Here is a 16742-nt window from a genome sequence, read left to right on the forward strand (position 1 = left end):
TGCCAGGATCGGTGCCTCTTTTAAAGACTACTCTTATTGGGTTGGGGTGTGTCGCTCAGGAAGTAGAGAGTTTGTGCAGGACGCCATAAAGATGGTGTGGTGGTTCCCACTCTTAACTCCACCACTGGTGATGAGGAGGTAGGCGGATCAGAAGGTTCAGGTCACAGGAGACACCTTTTAAAAGAATAACAGTTTTTGTTTTTAATTGAGTTACAATTTGCCTAAAATTAAAGGCACCATTGGGTCTGTTTATGTATTTATTTAGCGGGTCTGCAGATAGAACCCAAGCGTGCTAGGTTAGCGGTCCACCAACTGAGCTCCATCCCCAGCCTGAGCCGGATTTAGAGAAATATTTACACCCATCCCTGCAGTCAAGATACAGGAGATTCCCCTCACTCCTAACCCACCCCCACTACTTTTCCTTTGTGGTCACTCTCCCACCCTCCCCAGCCCCAGGCAGCCACTGATCTCCCTCTTGTCAGTTTAGATTAGTTTCACCCGCTCCAGAGCGGCTGTGGAGGGGATCCCACGGCAGAGGCTTTGTTACATCTCCTCGGACTCAGCGAGCTGGTTTTGAGGTCCGAGTCTTTGTGTGTCCGTGGCTCATCACCGCTTTTTAATTCCACGGTATATGGCCTAGCCAGTTTGTCTTTTCACCCGTTGATGGACATTTGGGTTCTTTCCAGAGGGGCAGTTGGGGAAGAGGCTTGTGTGCAAGGCCTCCTGTGTGCGCAGGCTTTCATTGCTCCGGGGCAAGTTTCTAGATGTGACTAACTGGCAGTTTTCCAAAAGCCTTGTGCCTTCCCCACATGGAAATAGGTAACAGTTCTGTTGCCCATATATATGGAGGCACTTGGCTCTGTAGGTCTTTTTAATTTTAGCTACGCGGGTAGTCTGAACTTGTATCGCATGCACTGTGGTTTTAAGTGTAGTCTATTTATTGAATTGTAAAAGATATATATATACACTCATATATATATATATATATATATATATATATATATATATGTATGTATGTATGAGATATAAATGCACACACCATCTCTCTGGATTCAGTTCCCCACCAGTCTTTGGATTGATTTTGCATTTTCCTTCTTTTAAAAAAATGTAAGTCAGTATTTATGTGTGTATTTTGAGACACAATCTCCTGTAGTCCAGCTGGCCCAGGACTCAGTACGCAGCCCAGGGTTGACCTTGAACTCCTGATCCTCCTACTTCCACCTCTGAGGGCTGAGATCACAGGCATGCACCACCATCCCTTGTTTACCCTCAAGGTTTCCTGCATGCTAGGCAAACCATTCTATACACGCTATACCCACAACCTGTTCTTTGTAAGATTAAAAGACATGTTTATATGTGTATGTTGGGGTATGTTCTCTCGGGCACAGGTGCCTAGGGCACCAGAAGCAAGTGTCAGAGCCGAAGTTACTGCTGCTGTGACAGGGTGTCTGTGGGTGCCAGAAACTGAACTCAGGTCCTCTGCAACAGCAGTGTGAACTCTTCACTCCTGAGCCACTGTCCCCTCCCCCACCCCGGGGTCTCACTATGTTGGACAGACTCTGTTTTTTTTTTGAAAAGTTATTTATTACATATGAATACACTGTAGCTGTCTTCAGACACACCAGAAGAGAACATCAGATCTCATTACAGATGGTTGTGAGCCACCATGTGGTTGCTGGGATTTGAACTCAGGACCTCTGGAAGAGCAGTCAGTGCTCTTAACCACGGAACCATCTCTCCAGCCCAACAGACTCTCTTTGAATTTGAAATCTTCCTGCCTTGGTCTCCCAGGTCACTGAGATCACCGTCCTGTGCCGCTACGACTGGCCCCTATTCTTAAGGGAGTCTTTTGAAGAGCAGGGTTTTCACATTTTGATGTGTTCATGCCTGTTGAATCTAATGCAAAGTCAGGGGTTGTATTTTGTATTACACACATGCACACGCACGTGAGACTGAGCCCAGGGCCTCCTGTGCACAAGACAGATGCTCTACCAGTAAGCAATATGCTCGGATACCATGTGTCTTTTAGAAGTTTTGACTTTTCATTTTGAGATAGCTATAAATCCCCACACAAGTATCAGAAATAACTAGTGTGGCCTTTACCCAGTTTCTTCTCTCAGGGACATCTTTCAGAATGCTGTAAGGCGTCCATCTCAGGCAGTCAAGATTCAAAGGTTCTCTTCAGCCCTGCAGCCCTGCCTTCCTGGTTCCTAGCTACCTCTTTCTGCTCCCCAGGCCTTACCCTTCCTTCAGCCCCAGCCATCACAGTCTGCCCCATATTCCCGGCAGCTTGTCATTTAACACTATCCCATGATAGGGCATGGAAAGCTGCTCTCTGGCCTTCATGTATGTAGCATGACACCTGTGTGTGGACACGTACATAAGCATACATATGTGTGCATAGCATATCATATAAATAAATGGAGTATTTTAAAAGGGGAGGGGGCTGGAGAGATGGCTCTGCTCTTAAGAACACTTGCTGCTCTTTCAGAGGACTGGGGTTTGGTTCCCAGACCAATGAGCAGCTCACAATTGTCTATAACTCCAGTTCTAGGGGATCTTATGTGCTCTTTCTTTTAGCTTCTGTGGGTATACACACAAGGTACACATACACATACAATACACATAAAAATAAATACATTGTTTCTCTTTCTCTCTCTCTCTCTTTTTTTTTTTTTTTTTTTTTTTTTTTTTTTGCTTTTTTTGCTTTTTTTGTTCTTTGTTTTGAGACAGGTTTTCTCTGTGTAGCCCTGGCTGTCCTGGAACTCACTTTGTAGATAGACCAGGCCTGAAACTCAAGAGATCTGCCTGCTTCTGCCTCCTGTGTGCTGGGAACAAAGTGTGTACCAGTACCACCACTACCTGGATTAATTTACAATTTCCTTTTTTTTTTTTTTTTTTTAAAAAGAAACAAAGCTTCTCTCAGCTTCTTGTTTCTTGTCTACATTTTCTTAAAGATATATTTATTTATTTACTATATACACTGTAGCTGTCTTCAGACACACCAGAAGAGGGCATCGGATCTCAGGATCTCATTAAAGATGGCTCTTGTGAGCCACCATGTGGTTGCTGGGAATTGAACTTAGGACCTCTGGAAGAGCAGTCAGTGCTCTTAACAGCTGAGCCATCTCTCCAGCCCAATTTGCAATTTCCTAAAAGCTAATGATGTTGAAATGTGTGTGTCTTTCCCCACCTCCCCACAGAAGGTGTATCTTTGTTGCCTTTGCTATAGTTGGATTGCCAATCGTTTGCTGGATACATGGTTTGCAGGGGTCTGGTCTGTAACTCATCATTCCTTCCTGGTAGAATCCTTTGCAGGACACAGTGTTAAGTTGGGTGGTGGTGGCACATACAAGCCTTCAGTCACAGCACTTGGGAGGCAGAGGTAAGTAGATCTTGGAGTTCAACACCAGCCTGGTCTACAGAGTGAGTTCCAGGACAGCCAGGGCTACACGGAGAAAACTTGTTTCAAAAAATAGAAACAAAAACAAAACAAAAACATAAGTTCACTTGAATAATGCCACCCACCTCAGCACCCGGTCACCCTAATAGACACATGTGAAAACCAGGGTGTGTTATTACATGGCAGAAAAGGACTTGATATGGATTGCACTAAAGAGCTGTGTGTGGGGGTGTGTCTTTATCACCCTTTGTGTTACTTTTGAGATAGAGTCTCTCACTAAGCCTGAAGCTCACTGAGCAACTAGATTGGCTGGCCAGCAAGTCCCAAGATCTTCCTCCTCTGCCTCACCTGCTATCCCGTGGTTGCTTGCACTGAGAACACTGTAGCCACCTACCAGCGCCTCAGCCCATACCTGTGCTTGTGTCTCCGATGTTAATACTTCATCCCTTTGCTTTCCATTTTTTATCTTATGCTTTGCCTGCGTGTATGCATGTGCACAATGTGCATTTCTGGTACCCAAAGAAGCCAGAAGAAGGCAACCGATCCCCTGGAACTGGAGTTATAGATGGTTGTTGAGTTGCCATGTGGGTGCTGGGAACCAAATGTAAAAAAAAACAAAAACAAAACAAAAACTTTGGAAGTTCAGTGCTATCCTCAGCCTGGAATACAGGGGGCCCTGTCTCAAACAACAAATTAACAAACGACTGGACCCAGGAGATAATTGCTCAGCAGGTAAAGGCCCCTACAGCCAAGCTGAAGCAGAGTTTGACCCCAGAATCCACATGACTAAAGGACAGAACTGACTGTCCTCTGTCCTCTACGTGCACACTGCATTGAATGGCCTCTGCAACAATGCGTAAACAAGTGTAGAAACCATCGTTAATCATAAACGGCCTCCTCTCTTGTCCATCTTACTTCTCTTGGTTGTTGCTTTGGCCTCGAGAGGGTCAAGCTGTCAGATCCTAATGTCTTGACTTCCTGTGTCCCTTGGAGTCCTGGTTTGAAAGAGAACAGCCGTTCCTCCTGGGCTCACGTATTCGAACACCTGGTCTCTGGTTGGTGCTGCTGCTGTGTGAGAGGTTGTGGAATCTTTGGGCGATGGAGGCTTGTTGGTGGAAGCCTGCTGAGTTTATAGTATTACCTCAGCCCCACATCCCGCTCCCTCTCTCTGCTTTGTGTTGTTGAAGATGCAATCTCTAGCTTCCTGCTTTGACTTCCCCACCATTTTGGACTCTCCTCTAGGACCCATAAGCCTAAATAAACAAGCCTTTCCTTCCTTGAGATACCCTTGAGATATTTCCTCACAGACACAGAAAAACAATGAATACTTGGCTAACCTGTCAGACTGGCATCCTGCTCTCCCATTGTGAGAAACCACGCCCGTCCCACCTCCTTTGCTGCGTCCATTCACCACACACTACATGCCTCACCCGGCTCACCTAAGCCCACTGCCCCACTCTAACCTCCTTTGCCCTTCTCAGGCATCCCCAGCCTCCCCTGGTCTAGCCTCCTTCTTCCACACTGACATTGCTACCCGCTTCGTTGCTTTCCTAACTCCAGGCTCCTACATCTGGCTTCCCACTGGCCATCTAAGGGGCTAGGCTTCTCTATCGTGTTCAAGTCCCTGAGTTTGTCCCAGTTGAACCCTCAGAGGCTCTTCCACACTGGGTGTCTCTCACCTCCACATCTGGTCTGTCAGCAGATCACAAGGGCTTTATTGTCCACTCTCTCCAACTGCCTCTCAGCATCCTCACCCCCTCCCCACTGCCATCTTCTTCTCCAGAGCTGCTGTTTCCCTTTCCTATAGGATCATATATCTCCAGCATCCACCCGGCACTACCCAGCATTAATCTGGATATTTTGCAGATGTGATTAATAGCTTCATCCATTGACTAAAATTGAGGAGAGTGGACTGTATTCTGGGCAAACCTCATCGAGCTAGTGAAGAGCTAGAGGAGGAAAATGAAGTTGGGGCTTCGTGAGGGAGAAGCCTCAGCATAGTCAGAGGCATATGGCCCCTCGAGTGCACACCTCCCCCTTCCGGCCTGCTGGTCTGTCCTACCGATTAAGGGATGATCTGGAGAAACTAAATCAGTTTCTTGAAGTAGACGAAATCTCTCAAGGTACGTCTGCTAGTTCCTTTCTCCGGAAGATCCTGGCTGATACATCCCACTGATATTCTGAGACAAGGTCAGGAGGAGGGGTGCTTTGAGAAGTCAGGTCACAGTTCCTGCATTCTCAAACACTCTAGGGGCCGTCTCATGTGGAAGAAAGTTTGGGTCCTGGAAAAGGATTGCAGCTTTTGAATCAGCCTCCCCCATATTTTTCTCCTCTTCCCCATCCTCCCACTCTCCTTCCTCTTTCTCCCACCACCTCCCCTTCCTACTTTTTCTCTTCCTTCAGTCCTTGATGTTCCTTCAACATGACAGGTGTCTTTCAGCCTCAGGCCTTTTGCTTCTACTGTGCATCTGCCTAGAAAGTGCTTTCTGATCAGCCTCTCCCTCATCCTTGCCTCTAGTAATGGAAACAAAACCCAGGTTCTTGTATGTTCTATCTTAAAACTAGTTGTGTGTCCCTGTGTGTGTGTGTGTGTGTGTGTAGAGCTAGAGATCAAATCACACTTTTCAGGCCTGGCTTCAACCCCATCTGTCTTAGTCAGGGTTCCTATTGCTCTGATAAAACACCATAACCAGAAGCAAGTTTGGGGGGAGGGGAGAGGTTATTTGGCTTATGCTTCCACATAGCAGTCCATCACTGCATTGAAGGGAATCAGGACAGGACCTCAGAAGAGGCAGGAACCTGGAGGCAGGAGCAGAGACCATGGAAGGGATGCTGCTTACTGGCTTGTTCTCAATGGCTTGCTCAGCCTGCTTTCTTATAGAACCCAGGATCACCAGTCCAGGGATTACACCACCCACAATGGCTGTCTCTCTTCTCTGTCATTCATTACTTAAGAAAATACTGTACAAACATGTACACAGCCTGATCTTACAGAAATGGTTTCTCTCAAATAAAACTCCCTCCTCTCTGGTGACTATATCTTGTATAAAGTTGATAAAAACAAACAAACAAACAAACAAAAAAAGCTGGCCAGGACAACTGAATCCTTGTTAACTTGACACACAAATATATTACTATTAAACCACAAGCTTTCTTTTCTTGTTTATCCCCCAGATCACACATCAATGTATACTTACAAACTTAAAAAAAGCCCCCACAATCTTTACAAATTCAAATACTTTAAAATTCAGCCAATTAAAAAATTCAAAGTCGGGTTGGAGAGATGGCTCAGTGGTTAAGAGCACTGAGTGCTCTTCCAGAGGTCCTGAGTTCAATTCCCAGCAACCACATGGTGGCTCACAACCATCTGTAATGAGATCTGATGCCCTCTTCTGGAGTGCCTGAAGACAGCTACAATGTACTTATAATAAACAAACAAACAAACAAAATATCCAAAGTCTTTCTTAAAACCTAAAATTTCTTTAAGAATCCAGTCTCTAAACTGTGAGCTCCTGTAAAATAAAAAATAAAAATCTTCTTACTTCAAGAGAGAAAAAGTAGGGTATCCTCACAGTCAAACAAAACCTAACCCCAACAGTGTAAATAGCTCCCCATCCAGTTATCTGGGGTTCCTTCATAACCTTCTGGCCTCCTCCAAGGGGCTTGGAGTCACTTCCCCAGCTCTGCCCTCTGCAGCACACGAAGCTTGTCCTCTAGCCTCCCAGTGGCTCCATTCCAGTGCTGCCCCTATTCTTGGTGGTCATCCCACCTGTTCTTGGTGTTCATCCCACCTGTTCTTGGTGATCATCCCACCTGTTCTTGGTGGTCATCCCACCTGTTCTTGGTGGTCATCCCACCTGTTCTTGGTGGTCATCCCACCTGTTCTTGGTGGTCATCCCACCTGTTCTTGGTGGTCATCCCACCTGTTCTTGGTGGTCATCCCACCTGTTCTTGGTGGTCATCCACCTGTTCTTGGTGGTCATCCACCTGTTCTTGGTGGTCATCCCACCTGTTCTTGGTGATCATCCCACCTGCTCTTGGTGGTCATCCCACGGGACTGGCATCTCCAAAATGCTGGGATCTTCTGCTACAACAGGACTGTACTTTTACAAATAACCTTTCCTGGTCTCTCTTCATGGTACCAAGCTTATGACCCCTTTATGCCTTCAAAACCAGTACCGCCTGGATGACTTACTCTATGCAGTTCAGCTGCCAACTGGAGTTACAACGTTGAACATTTCTGGAACACAGCTTCTGGGTGCTGACTCTGATGTAACACTTCCCAGATCTTACCCCAGTGATACTAGTCTCTTGATTCTTCAGTCCCAGCTGAGCAGACTCAATTGCCCCAGCAAAACAAAGATCCTGGTCTCTTGTTAATCACAGCTGATTCTGAAGCTCCAGCTGACCACAGATTCTTCACACAAATGGCCCAGTAGAATCTGTTTCCCTCTGAAACTTCACAAGCCAGGTCTCTACTGTCTGTATTGCTCTGCATTTTTCAGCTCTGCGCTCCCACAGAACAGCTCTCTAAGCTGTTAATACATACTCAATGGCTTTTCTAGCCCTAAGCTCCAAAGTCCTTCCACAATCCTCCCTAAAAAATCCACAGTCATGTCTGTCCTAACAATACCTCACTATCCTTGCACCAATTTGTCTTGGTTAGGGTTAGTTAGTTACTGATGATGCCACGAAATACCATGACCTAAAAAGCAAGTTGTGGGGGAAAGGGTTAATTTAGCTGATACTTCCGCCTCATAATCCATCACTGAAGGAAGTCAGGACAGGAACCTGGAGGCAGAAGGTAACACAAAGGGCATGGAGGGATGCTGCTTACTTGTTTGCTCCCTCTGGCTTACTCAACCTGCTTTCTTATAGAACCTAGGACCATCAGTACAGGCAGGGAGAGTGAGATTCCATCTTGTGACTTTGGTGTATTCAAGGTTTGGCATTATTCTGCTCCTCTTAGCCTTGAATCTGCCAGATTCGTTTGGACACAGATCCCTCCTCAGAGCTGACTCTGTCGTCACAGGCTCTTCCTCCCTAAGCCCTCACCTTGCTCTTTCCTTAATTGCCACCCATACTCTTGGAAGTTATCAGCCCATTTTACAGACATGGAAATCAGGCCAAGATGGCTAATATCCACCCTCAGCTTGATTGCTTTGAGGATGCTTGGAGTTCATGATGCATTCAAGGGCATTTCCAGATATGATAGAGCTCAGGGCTCTGAGCAGTGGTGATTGAATCCATTGATAGATTTTGGCATGTGACTGGAAGGCTAGGGAGCCATCTCTGAGTAAAGTGCTTGTCACCAAGCCTGATGGTCTATATGATGGAAGGAGAGAGCTGACTCCTGCAGGTTGTCCTCTGACTTCCAACATAACTATGTAAATGTAACAATTTATCTGAGGTGGGGAAACTGAGGAGTAGGATCTGTTGGGAGACGCAGTCATAAGGGGGGGGAGGTGCCCTTGGGGGATGTATAAACCTTGCCTGTGGCTGCTTTTTCATTTGTCTGTGACAAGGCTGGAGAGCTCCCCTGACACACATTTTCACAGCTAGGGCAGTCTGCCCAAGCAAACGGGGACAGCTGGCTATAAATCGAACCCTCTGAAACCATGAGATAAAATAAATCCTTCTTCCTCAAAGGTATCCCTGCCTCCTGGGATAAGACAGGTACCTGACACAAGGCTTACCTCATATGTCACCTCTCCAAGGACACAAGGTGCACAGGCGGCAGAGTTTGTACACACAACCAGACTGCCTGGCAGTAGTCTTGCAACTCGAATAAATGTTGGTAGAAGTTACTGTTCCAGTGTAACACCCTGCCTTAGCCCAAGCCAAATTCTTACCCCACTCCCAACCTCTGACTCCATCCATAGCCCTGGCAAACTCCTACTCATACTTCAGAACCCCACTCAGGGCTTCTGGGAACTCTTATTTGTTTTCCTGGGTAGTTTTAGAGGAAAGAAGATACCAAGTCCATGAATTTATTTTTACAATTCACATTTATTTTGGAAAAAAAATTCAGCTAAAAATACTCCTACAAAGACATTGGAGTAACCCACAGGGTCAAGGTTGCCACTGTATGCAGCTGGTGAGATTTTCTTGGTCACAACACCGGGGTCTAGAGAGGCCCCAGCCCCACCCCTGACTGACCCCCAATGTTGACCAGAGGAAGGGGCAGTCCTGTGAAATCAGCTAGATACCCCCGGTTGAGAGCTATGGCCCGGGACAGCTCAGGCTGGTAGAGGTGGGGTCTCGGCAGGAACCCCGTCTAGCTCTGACAGCAGCAGGGCTGGGGCCATGCAAAGAGAGCAGTGATCCTGGGGACCTGGGATCAGAGCGCAGTGAGGACCAGTGGTAGTGGAGTATAGTGAGAAAAGTGTGTTGTGCTGGGGTCCGAGACCACTTGCTGGCTGTGTGACCTGGGGGAGCCAGCACACCATCTCTGAGCTTCCCGGCCCACAGTGTGGTTGTCAGTGTTGCACGGGTCTCGTGGAGTCGCGGGGCTGGTGTCTAGAGGAGACAAGGAGCCCTGTGCACGGTTGGCACTGGAGAATTAGCAGCTGGGGTCCAGAGAGACTGCCTGTGAGTGAGGGTCCCTGTCAGGTCCACCTGGGCTCGGTGGCTGAGGCGACAGTCTCCGTCTATAGGACGGAGGACAGAGAGACCATCAGAGAGCTCTGGGCCATTCGCAGCCCTTCTTGGGGCCATTTCTCGAGGCAGTGACTAGAACTGGAAAAGAAGAGAGAGAGGGCTCCTGGGAGGGAGCGTGTGTCGACAGCCGCAAAAAAAAAAAAAAAAAAACCAAAACCAAAACCAAAAAAAAAAAAAAACCAAAAAAAAAAAACCCCCCAAAACCAAAACAAAACAAAAACAAAAAAAAAAAAAAAAAACAAAAAACAAAAAACAAAAAACAAACAAACAAAAAAAAAAAACTGCATCCAAGTGTCCCAGGAAAGAAACCTGGCCGGAAGTTTGTGTGGAGACTGGCACAGTTAAGGCAGCGTGGTACTACCACTCTACGAGCCTGCTTCCTCTCTGGTATGGGGTGATCTCTTCCAGCTATGTCTGTCTAGGCAGAGCTCCCCCAACCCCCGCACTGGGCAGTCAGAGCCCCCCCCCCGCCCCCAGCAAATGGGTACCGCAGCCTGTGAGAAGGTTTGGAAAAGACGGCTGGGCAACCTTGTCCAAGCAGACCTGCTGAGGGTTACTCTGAGTCTCTACCCAGAGGCCACACTGCCTCACCTTCCAAGGGAGGGTCTGCATTTCCCCAGTGTCCATCTCTAACCAGATTCCAAGGGTGAAGCTGTCTCCAGGGTGTGTTACTGTCTCCCCCTCTTCGCTCTCTCCCCTCTCTTTGTGCTTTTTTTTTTTTTCTTTCTTCTTCTTCTTTCCCCCTGCTAGGGCTCCTGGGTTTGGGTAGCATCAAACCAAAGGGCTTGTGACATCAAGATTTAGCACAGATTTGCCTAGTGATAGAGTCTCATGAACACAAATCCTTTCCACTGGCATCTTAGGAGACTGAGTTTGGCAGGTCATAGAATCTTGGGGTCTTTTAGCCCTTGGAATGCTACAATTCTTGGCTCAGCAGGGCCCAGAGTGTATGAGCTAGTTTTAAGATGGTTTCTGGCCTTTCCTCCTTGCTCACCTTCCCCTACTTATGCCATACCCCCTTTCTCCAGCAGGGGGAGCCAGGGCCTCGAGGAACAGGGAGCCCCAGGTGCCTTTGCTCATTTGCTTTCACCTCAGTCTGGGCGGTGGGATGGTAGGCTAGGAGACTTGAGGGTCAGGTTTACCTAGAAGGCCCACCCAGCCTTAGTTTGGCCCCACCAGACCCAGTATTAAGCGAGCAGGTCTGCACTGTGGTGTTAGGGTCTCCACAGGGTGGTCCCGGCTGGGATGCAGAGCCCCTCTGAAGTATTAGGTTCCCGATTCTTCCCGGATCAGCTTTCCCGAGGCAGCCGTCCTGCTGTGAACTTGATTCAGCTGGACTCCGGGACTTCGGGGGTCTTTTTGATTTTACTGAAACCTTAACCCAGTCTGGGCACATTCCTGAGGGTTCGTCCTGCCTTCTCCACTGCCAGGGTCTTAGTTTGTGTCTGGGCTTTGCGTATCTTATCTGATGCGAAGCTCCACCCTAAGCGCTACTCAGTACACTTGGTGCAGATTGTTATAGGGTTATGGGTGGGAGGCGGGGATGGGGGGCACGGGGGGGGAGCTCCGGGGCGGGCAGGAATCTCCGACTGTTCAGATTGGGAATTCTGACTCAGGGGGTCAAGGTGGAGCCCTGGAATCCTCAAGTTCAACATGCAGTAGTAGGTAAGGTGCTTATCCTGTGGGAGATATAAACATTTGCAAATGTTCAGCCAGTGGGCAGAAGGACTGACTGGGGTCCCTAAGGACCCTCCTTGAGAGCCACGTTCCTCACTAGCAAAGAGCGGGGGCAGGAATATTTTGGCACTTGGCATAGGGTAATATGTTCAGCTATTAGTCCTTGAGGCTTCAACCTCCTGAGACCAGCTTGCAGGGAGGGTGGAGGTCGGGAATATCCTGAACCCACTTTGGCCAAAGTCCTTTCCTGTTACCAACACCCCAACCCTGGTTTCCCTGTGTGTGGGGGAAACTAACTGGGAACAAGATCATTCTCCCCTTTGTGGTAGCAGCCGCTGGCTGGGAATCTGAGTCGAGGCTGGCTGGTGGAGTGTGTCCATGTGTGGACACACATAGCTACGATCAGAAGCAGATGGGCCGAGGGAGTAGCTCAGTTGGCAGGGTGCTTGCCTCACAAGCACAAGCGCTTCCATCTCCATCACTGTGATACCAGACCTGGCGGTGCACACCTATAATCCCAGCACTTGGGAGGTAGAGAGAGGAGGGTCAGAAGTCTAATCATGGTCATCCCCCACTGCACAGTGAGTTTGGGGGGGGGTCAGTCTGGGGCACATGAGACTCTTTCAGAATGAAAAAGAGATGAATCGGAGAGCACAAAGCCCAACCACCACTGTCCCAGGCTGCTGAAGGGAGTCTGGTTTGTCCGTGTTGGAAAGTAAACGGCAGGGGCTGGACTCTCTGGGAGTCCCGAGGGCTGTTCTCCTAGAGCAGGGTTAGCTGGGAGCTCCTCTTTTTAATGTGATGTCTGAACTGACTCTTCTTCTAGAACACTGGTTCTCAACCTGGGGTTGTGATCACTTTGGGAGTTGAATGACCCCATTCTCAGGAGGTGGCCTAAGTCCACCGGAAAACACAGGTATTTACATTATGACCCATAACAAGTGCAAAATTACAGTTGTGAGGCAGCAATAACTGGGTGGCGGTGGTGGTGCACGCCTTTAATCCCAGCACCTAGAAGGCAGAGGGAGGCGGAGCTCTTGGAGTTTGAGGCCAGTCAGGTCTACAGAGTGAGTTCCAGGACAGCCAGGGTTACAGAGAAACCCTGTCCTGAAAACCAAACCAAACAACAACCAAATGGTGGTGGGGGGGTGACGTCACCACAATATGAGGAACTGTGTTAAAGGGTTGCAGCGTTAGGAAGGTTGAGGATCACTGCTCTGCAGTCTAATGCTTATCCTACTGTTCACTGCTTGGAAGCCTCTGTGGCTGGACCGTAATACCACGCCCTACATTCACGTCAACTCATGCCCCCCCCCCCCAATAATACCTCACGATGCTTTTGCAATGCACCGTTAAAATAGTTGCCTTTTGGAGTGACCTTTCTCTCAGCCTGTCATTTTTCAAGATAGCCTCCCCCTGGAAGCCCACCCTGACAGCCCACCCCATCTTGTTTTCTCTCACCAAAGCTGGATTCCTTTGCTTCCTGTGCCTAAGTAACCATTTCCGGTTGGACCCTGGAGTGGGAAAAACCAAGGTTTGTGGCCCTTTCTGGAGCCGTGGCTCTGAACTTTAGTGTTTTACTTAGGTCTTCCTTGCAGGACTGAGGTGGACAAAGGGTTTTCCAGGTCTGGAGCACCCAGCCTGATGCTCCTGTTTTATAGATGAGAAGCTATGGCCCAGTGAGGAACGGTGTCCCCTGGGGCCCATGGCCCTAGTTAATGATAGAAGTAGGTTAGTTACATCCTGTCTTTTGAGTGCACCTCTTCCTGCCAAAGGTCTTCCTTTGGGAATTGTCCCTGGGGAACCAGGAGTGGCATTGGGGTGGGAGTCTTCCTGTGCTTCATCAGGGGGTGGGAGCTCCCAGCTTTCGGAGAGGGGGCTGATCTATGAGGGGGTGCAAAGTTAGTGAGCACCCACCAGGGGGCAGCATAGAATTCTTGGTCATAGAGAAGGTGGGTGCTCCCGATACTGGAAAGGCTGGGCTTGAGGCCCAGCTGGTCAGCAGATTGTCTAAGTGCCCTCTGCTACTCTGTGTCTGCTCAGAAGCTGTGGATCCAGCACTAAGGACGTGACCGTTGTCCATGACTTCTCTCCTAGAGATAAAGGTCTCATGTGGCCTGGGCTGGCTTTGAACTCACTAAGTAGCTGAGGATGCCATTGAACTTCTGACCCTTCCTGCCTCCACTTCTTGAGTACTGAGTGTACCAGTCATATATTATTACCATATCTGGTTTATGCAGTGCTGGGGACGGAACCTAGTGCTTTGTGCATGCCAGGCAAGCCTGCTACCAACCTACCAACAAGACACCTTCAATACCGGCTCAGGAAAAAGCCTGTTGATCACTACTAAAAGCTTGTCGGGAGGCTTCTGGGGTGGGTAGTACAGCTCCATTTTACTTAACTTGGCCCTGAGTGGCTCTGCCAGGCACACTGTCCCAGAGCAGCTGGCCCCCACTTCCATGGTGCCCTGGCCCAGGTTCACAAGACAGCTTTCTTTCCTCAAGAAACAAGCCTGTGCTGAACAGCAGAACAGCCGGAAGCTTGTCCTGATGCGGGGCAGGTGGGAGCTGGTGCCTGGGGAGGCGGAGCCAGGAAGGGATTAGTAACTAGGCAGCAGATAGCTCCAAGCTGTGTGCCCATGTGAGCGGGCAGCCTAAGTGGAAGGAGCTTGGCAGCAGGGCCTACCACTCCCTGCTGGGCAGACATTGAGAAGTGGGGGAGGGCGATGTCTCATGGTTGAGAAGTGAGCGGTGTCTACACTCAGGACAGCCACAGTGATGTCTGTTTGATGCCCTGAAGAGGAGACAGAGGGTCTGGATAGCACCCATATTCTGAAAGTAGATACGTAGAGTCCCACGGCTCCACACAAATACTTTGAGCTGTAGAGGGTGGATGGGCAGACACGCTGGGTAGAAGACACCAGCCTAGTGGCTTAAGGCAGGAAGCCATCTGACGGGAAACACTGCCTGCCAGGCCTCGTGGGGCTCTGGAGTGCTGGGAGGTGGGCTGGGGAGACAGTGAATCTGCAGAGCGTCGAAGAAGCTCCTACCAGAAGGTGACCTTGTGTGCTGGGACAGCTGCCATCCGCGCTGGGCGTCTTTGGGCCATTAAGGGTTGGCCAACGGACCACTGTTGGCCGTTTTGTGGGAAACTTGCCAATACTTTCCCTGTGACCAGACCCACTGTCCCTTCCTCTCTAATCCCTTCCTCCACTCTGCTCCCGGGCTCTGGGAACAGGTGAATGACAGATGACAGGCTGGGCCACAATGGTCTTTGCCCACCATGGGGTCTTTTCCTGGCGGCCTATGGCCTCAATCTCCCCTACTGGACAGGCTTCTCAAAGATGCTCGGCAGACAAAGGGAATGGTCCTGAGATGAGGTGTCCCTTCCTCTTCTGACAGACTTATCTACAGCACACACACTTCCTGCCTCTTCCTCCTCCTCCTCCACCACACAAAAGAACTACTCACAGTAAGTCTGAGCCCTTAGCACAGAAGACAGCATTGTGTGGGGGAGGGGATTTCAGCTGTGGCTGAGTGGGGTCCACGGGCTCCATTTCACCACTACCTGACCACACCTCACCTAGTGCCCATAAGTCCCTGTCCTCTGGCAGGGGCATGCTGAGAGTCTCGAGTCCACCCCTGCTTCTAAGGTGGCTTCTCACATGGCTCACTCAGTTGGGCATTGTACATGCAGAACTGAGCCAATCCAATGCCTACGCTTCTTGGCCTGTGCTTCTGATGACCCTAGGCTAAGAAGGCTATGTGAGCTCCTTCATTTGTTTGTTTGTTTTTGTTTTTGTTTTTTTTTGCCTCCACGAGTTTCCTCAGCTTGGGCCTTTTGGATCCTGAGGAGTATGGGGGAAGAGTCCCTTGCAAGAGCATTAGAGTCATTTGGCAGGTCCCAAAGGTGCCAGGGTCTTCTCTTGGAACTTACAGAGTACAGGGGTCATTTTATAACTAAAGCATTTATTTCTGTTCAGTTCACTAACCGATTGTTCTGCTCGGGTTTCCTGCATTTGCTCACAGGAGAGTCTGCGGCCAGACCCCTTGACTGATGATATTCCTCTGGCCAAGACCTTCAGACCTGGGCAAAGGCCTCGGGGAAAGAAGGAGTGGGAGAGAGAGTCACATGGTCTCCCGGGGTACCCTTGGAGGGCTGGGGCGTCACAGTGAATGATCAGGGTCCTGACTTCCTGGGGAGCCTGGTCCAGGCTCCCAGAGGTGAAATTGGGTTTTGGCCATTGGAGAGCACCCAGGAACCTGAAGGGGGCCTCTGTGCCTGGGAAGTACTGGATAGAACAGGGCTGAGAGTTTGAGTGTGCAGAGAGGGAGGGGGAACTTCCAGCCGTGAAGCCCTCATCTGCCTCAGTCTGTGGTCCAATGCGGGGCGTTGGTGCAGCTCCCTCCACTCCCCCAGACCCACTGAGGTCTCTGAATGGCCCAGGTGGCTCTGTGACAGCTGGCTTTGGTAAGGCCTGGCAGCAGGTGGGAGGAGGGAAGGGTGTCAATGAAAAGTATATAAAAATCCAGAAATGTGCATATAAAATCTCGCCCTTGGTGTATTGCCTAAGTCAGTAAGCAGAAAGCACCCTTCTTCCTGGAGAAGGGTCAAGTCCTCAAAAGGTAGGAAATGTCAAAGTGTCTCTTCATTGTCTTTTTTTTTTTTTTTAAAAAAAACCCAACCAACAAACCCTCCCAGACCAAAACCTCCCCTGATCAAAATACCCCCAGTCCACGAATTGCTGTAAACAAACCCAGATGTAAGAGAATGCTTCTCAGTGGCCGTCGAGGCTGGTGACAGTCACCTGCAGCATAGTCCTCGGGCTGAGGCTGAGCAGGAGCAGGCACCCGTGCAGGGCAGGGCTGGGTGGCTGTCCTCAGAAAGATCTGGCCTGTTTGGCGTGACCTGGGAGGCCAGGTGTGTTCCACTCTTGCCTCCGGAGCCATTAGCAGAAAGTCTCTCGGAGTTTTTGAAACTGTCTCACAAGACAGAACTATCT

This window comes from Micromys minutus (genome assembly GCF_963924665.1).
Source record: "Micromys minutus genome assembly, chromosome: 9".
Taxonomy (NCBI): Eukaryota; Metazoa; Chordata; class Mammalia; order Rodentia; family Muridae; genus Micromys; species Micromys minutus.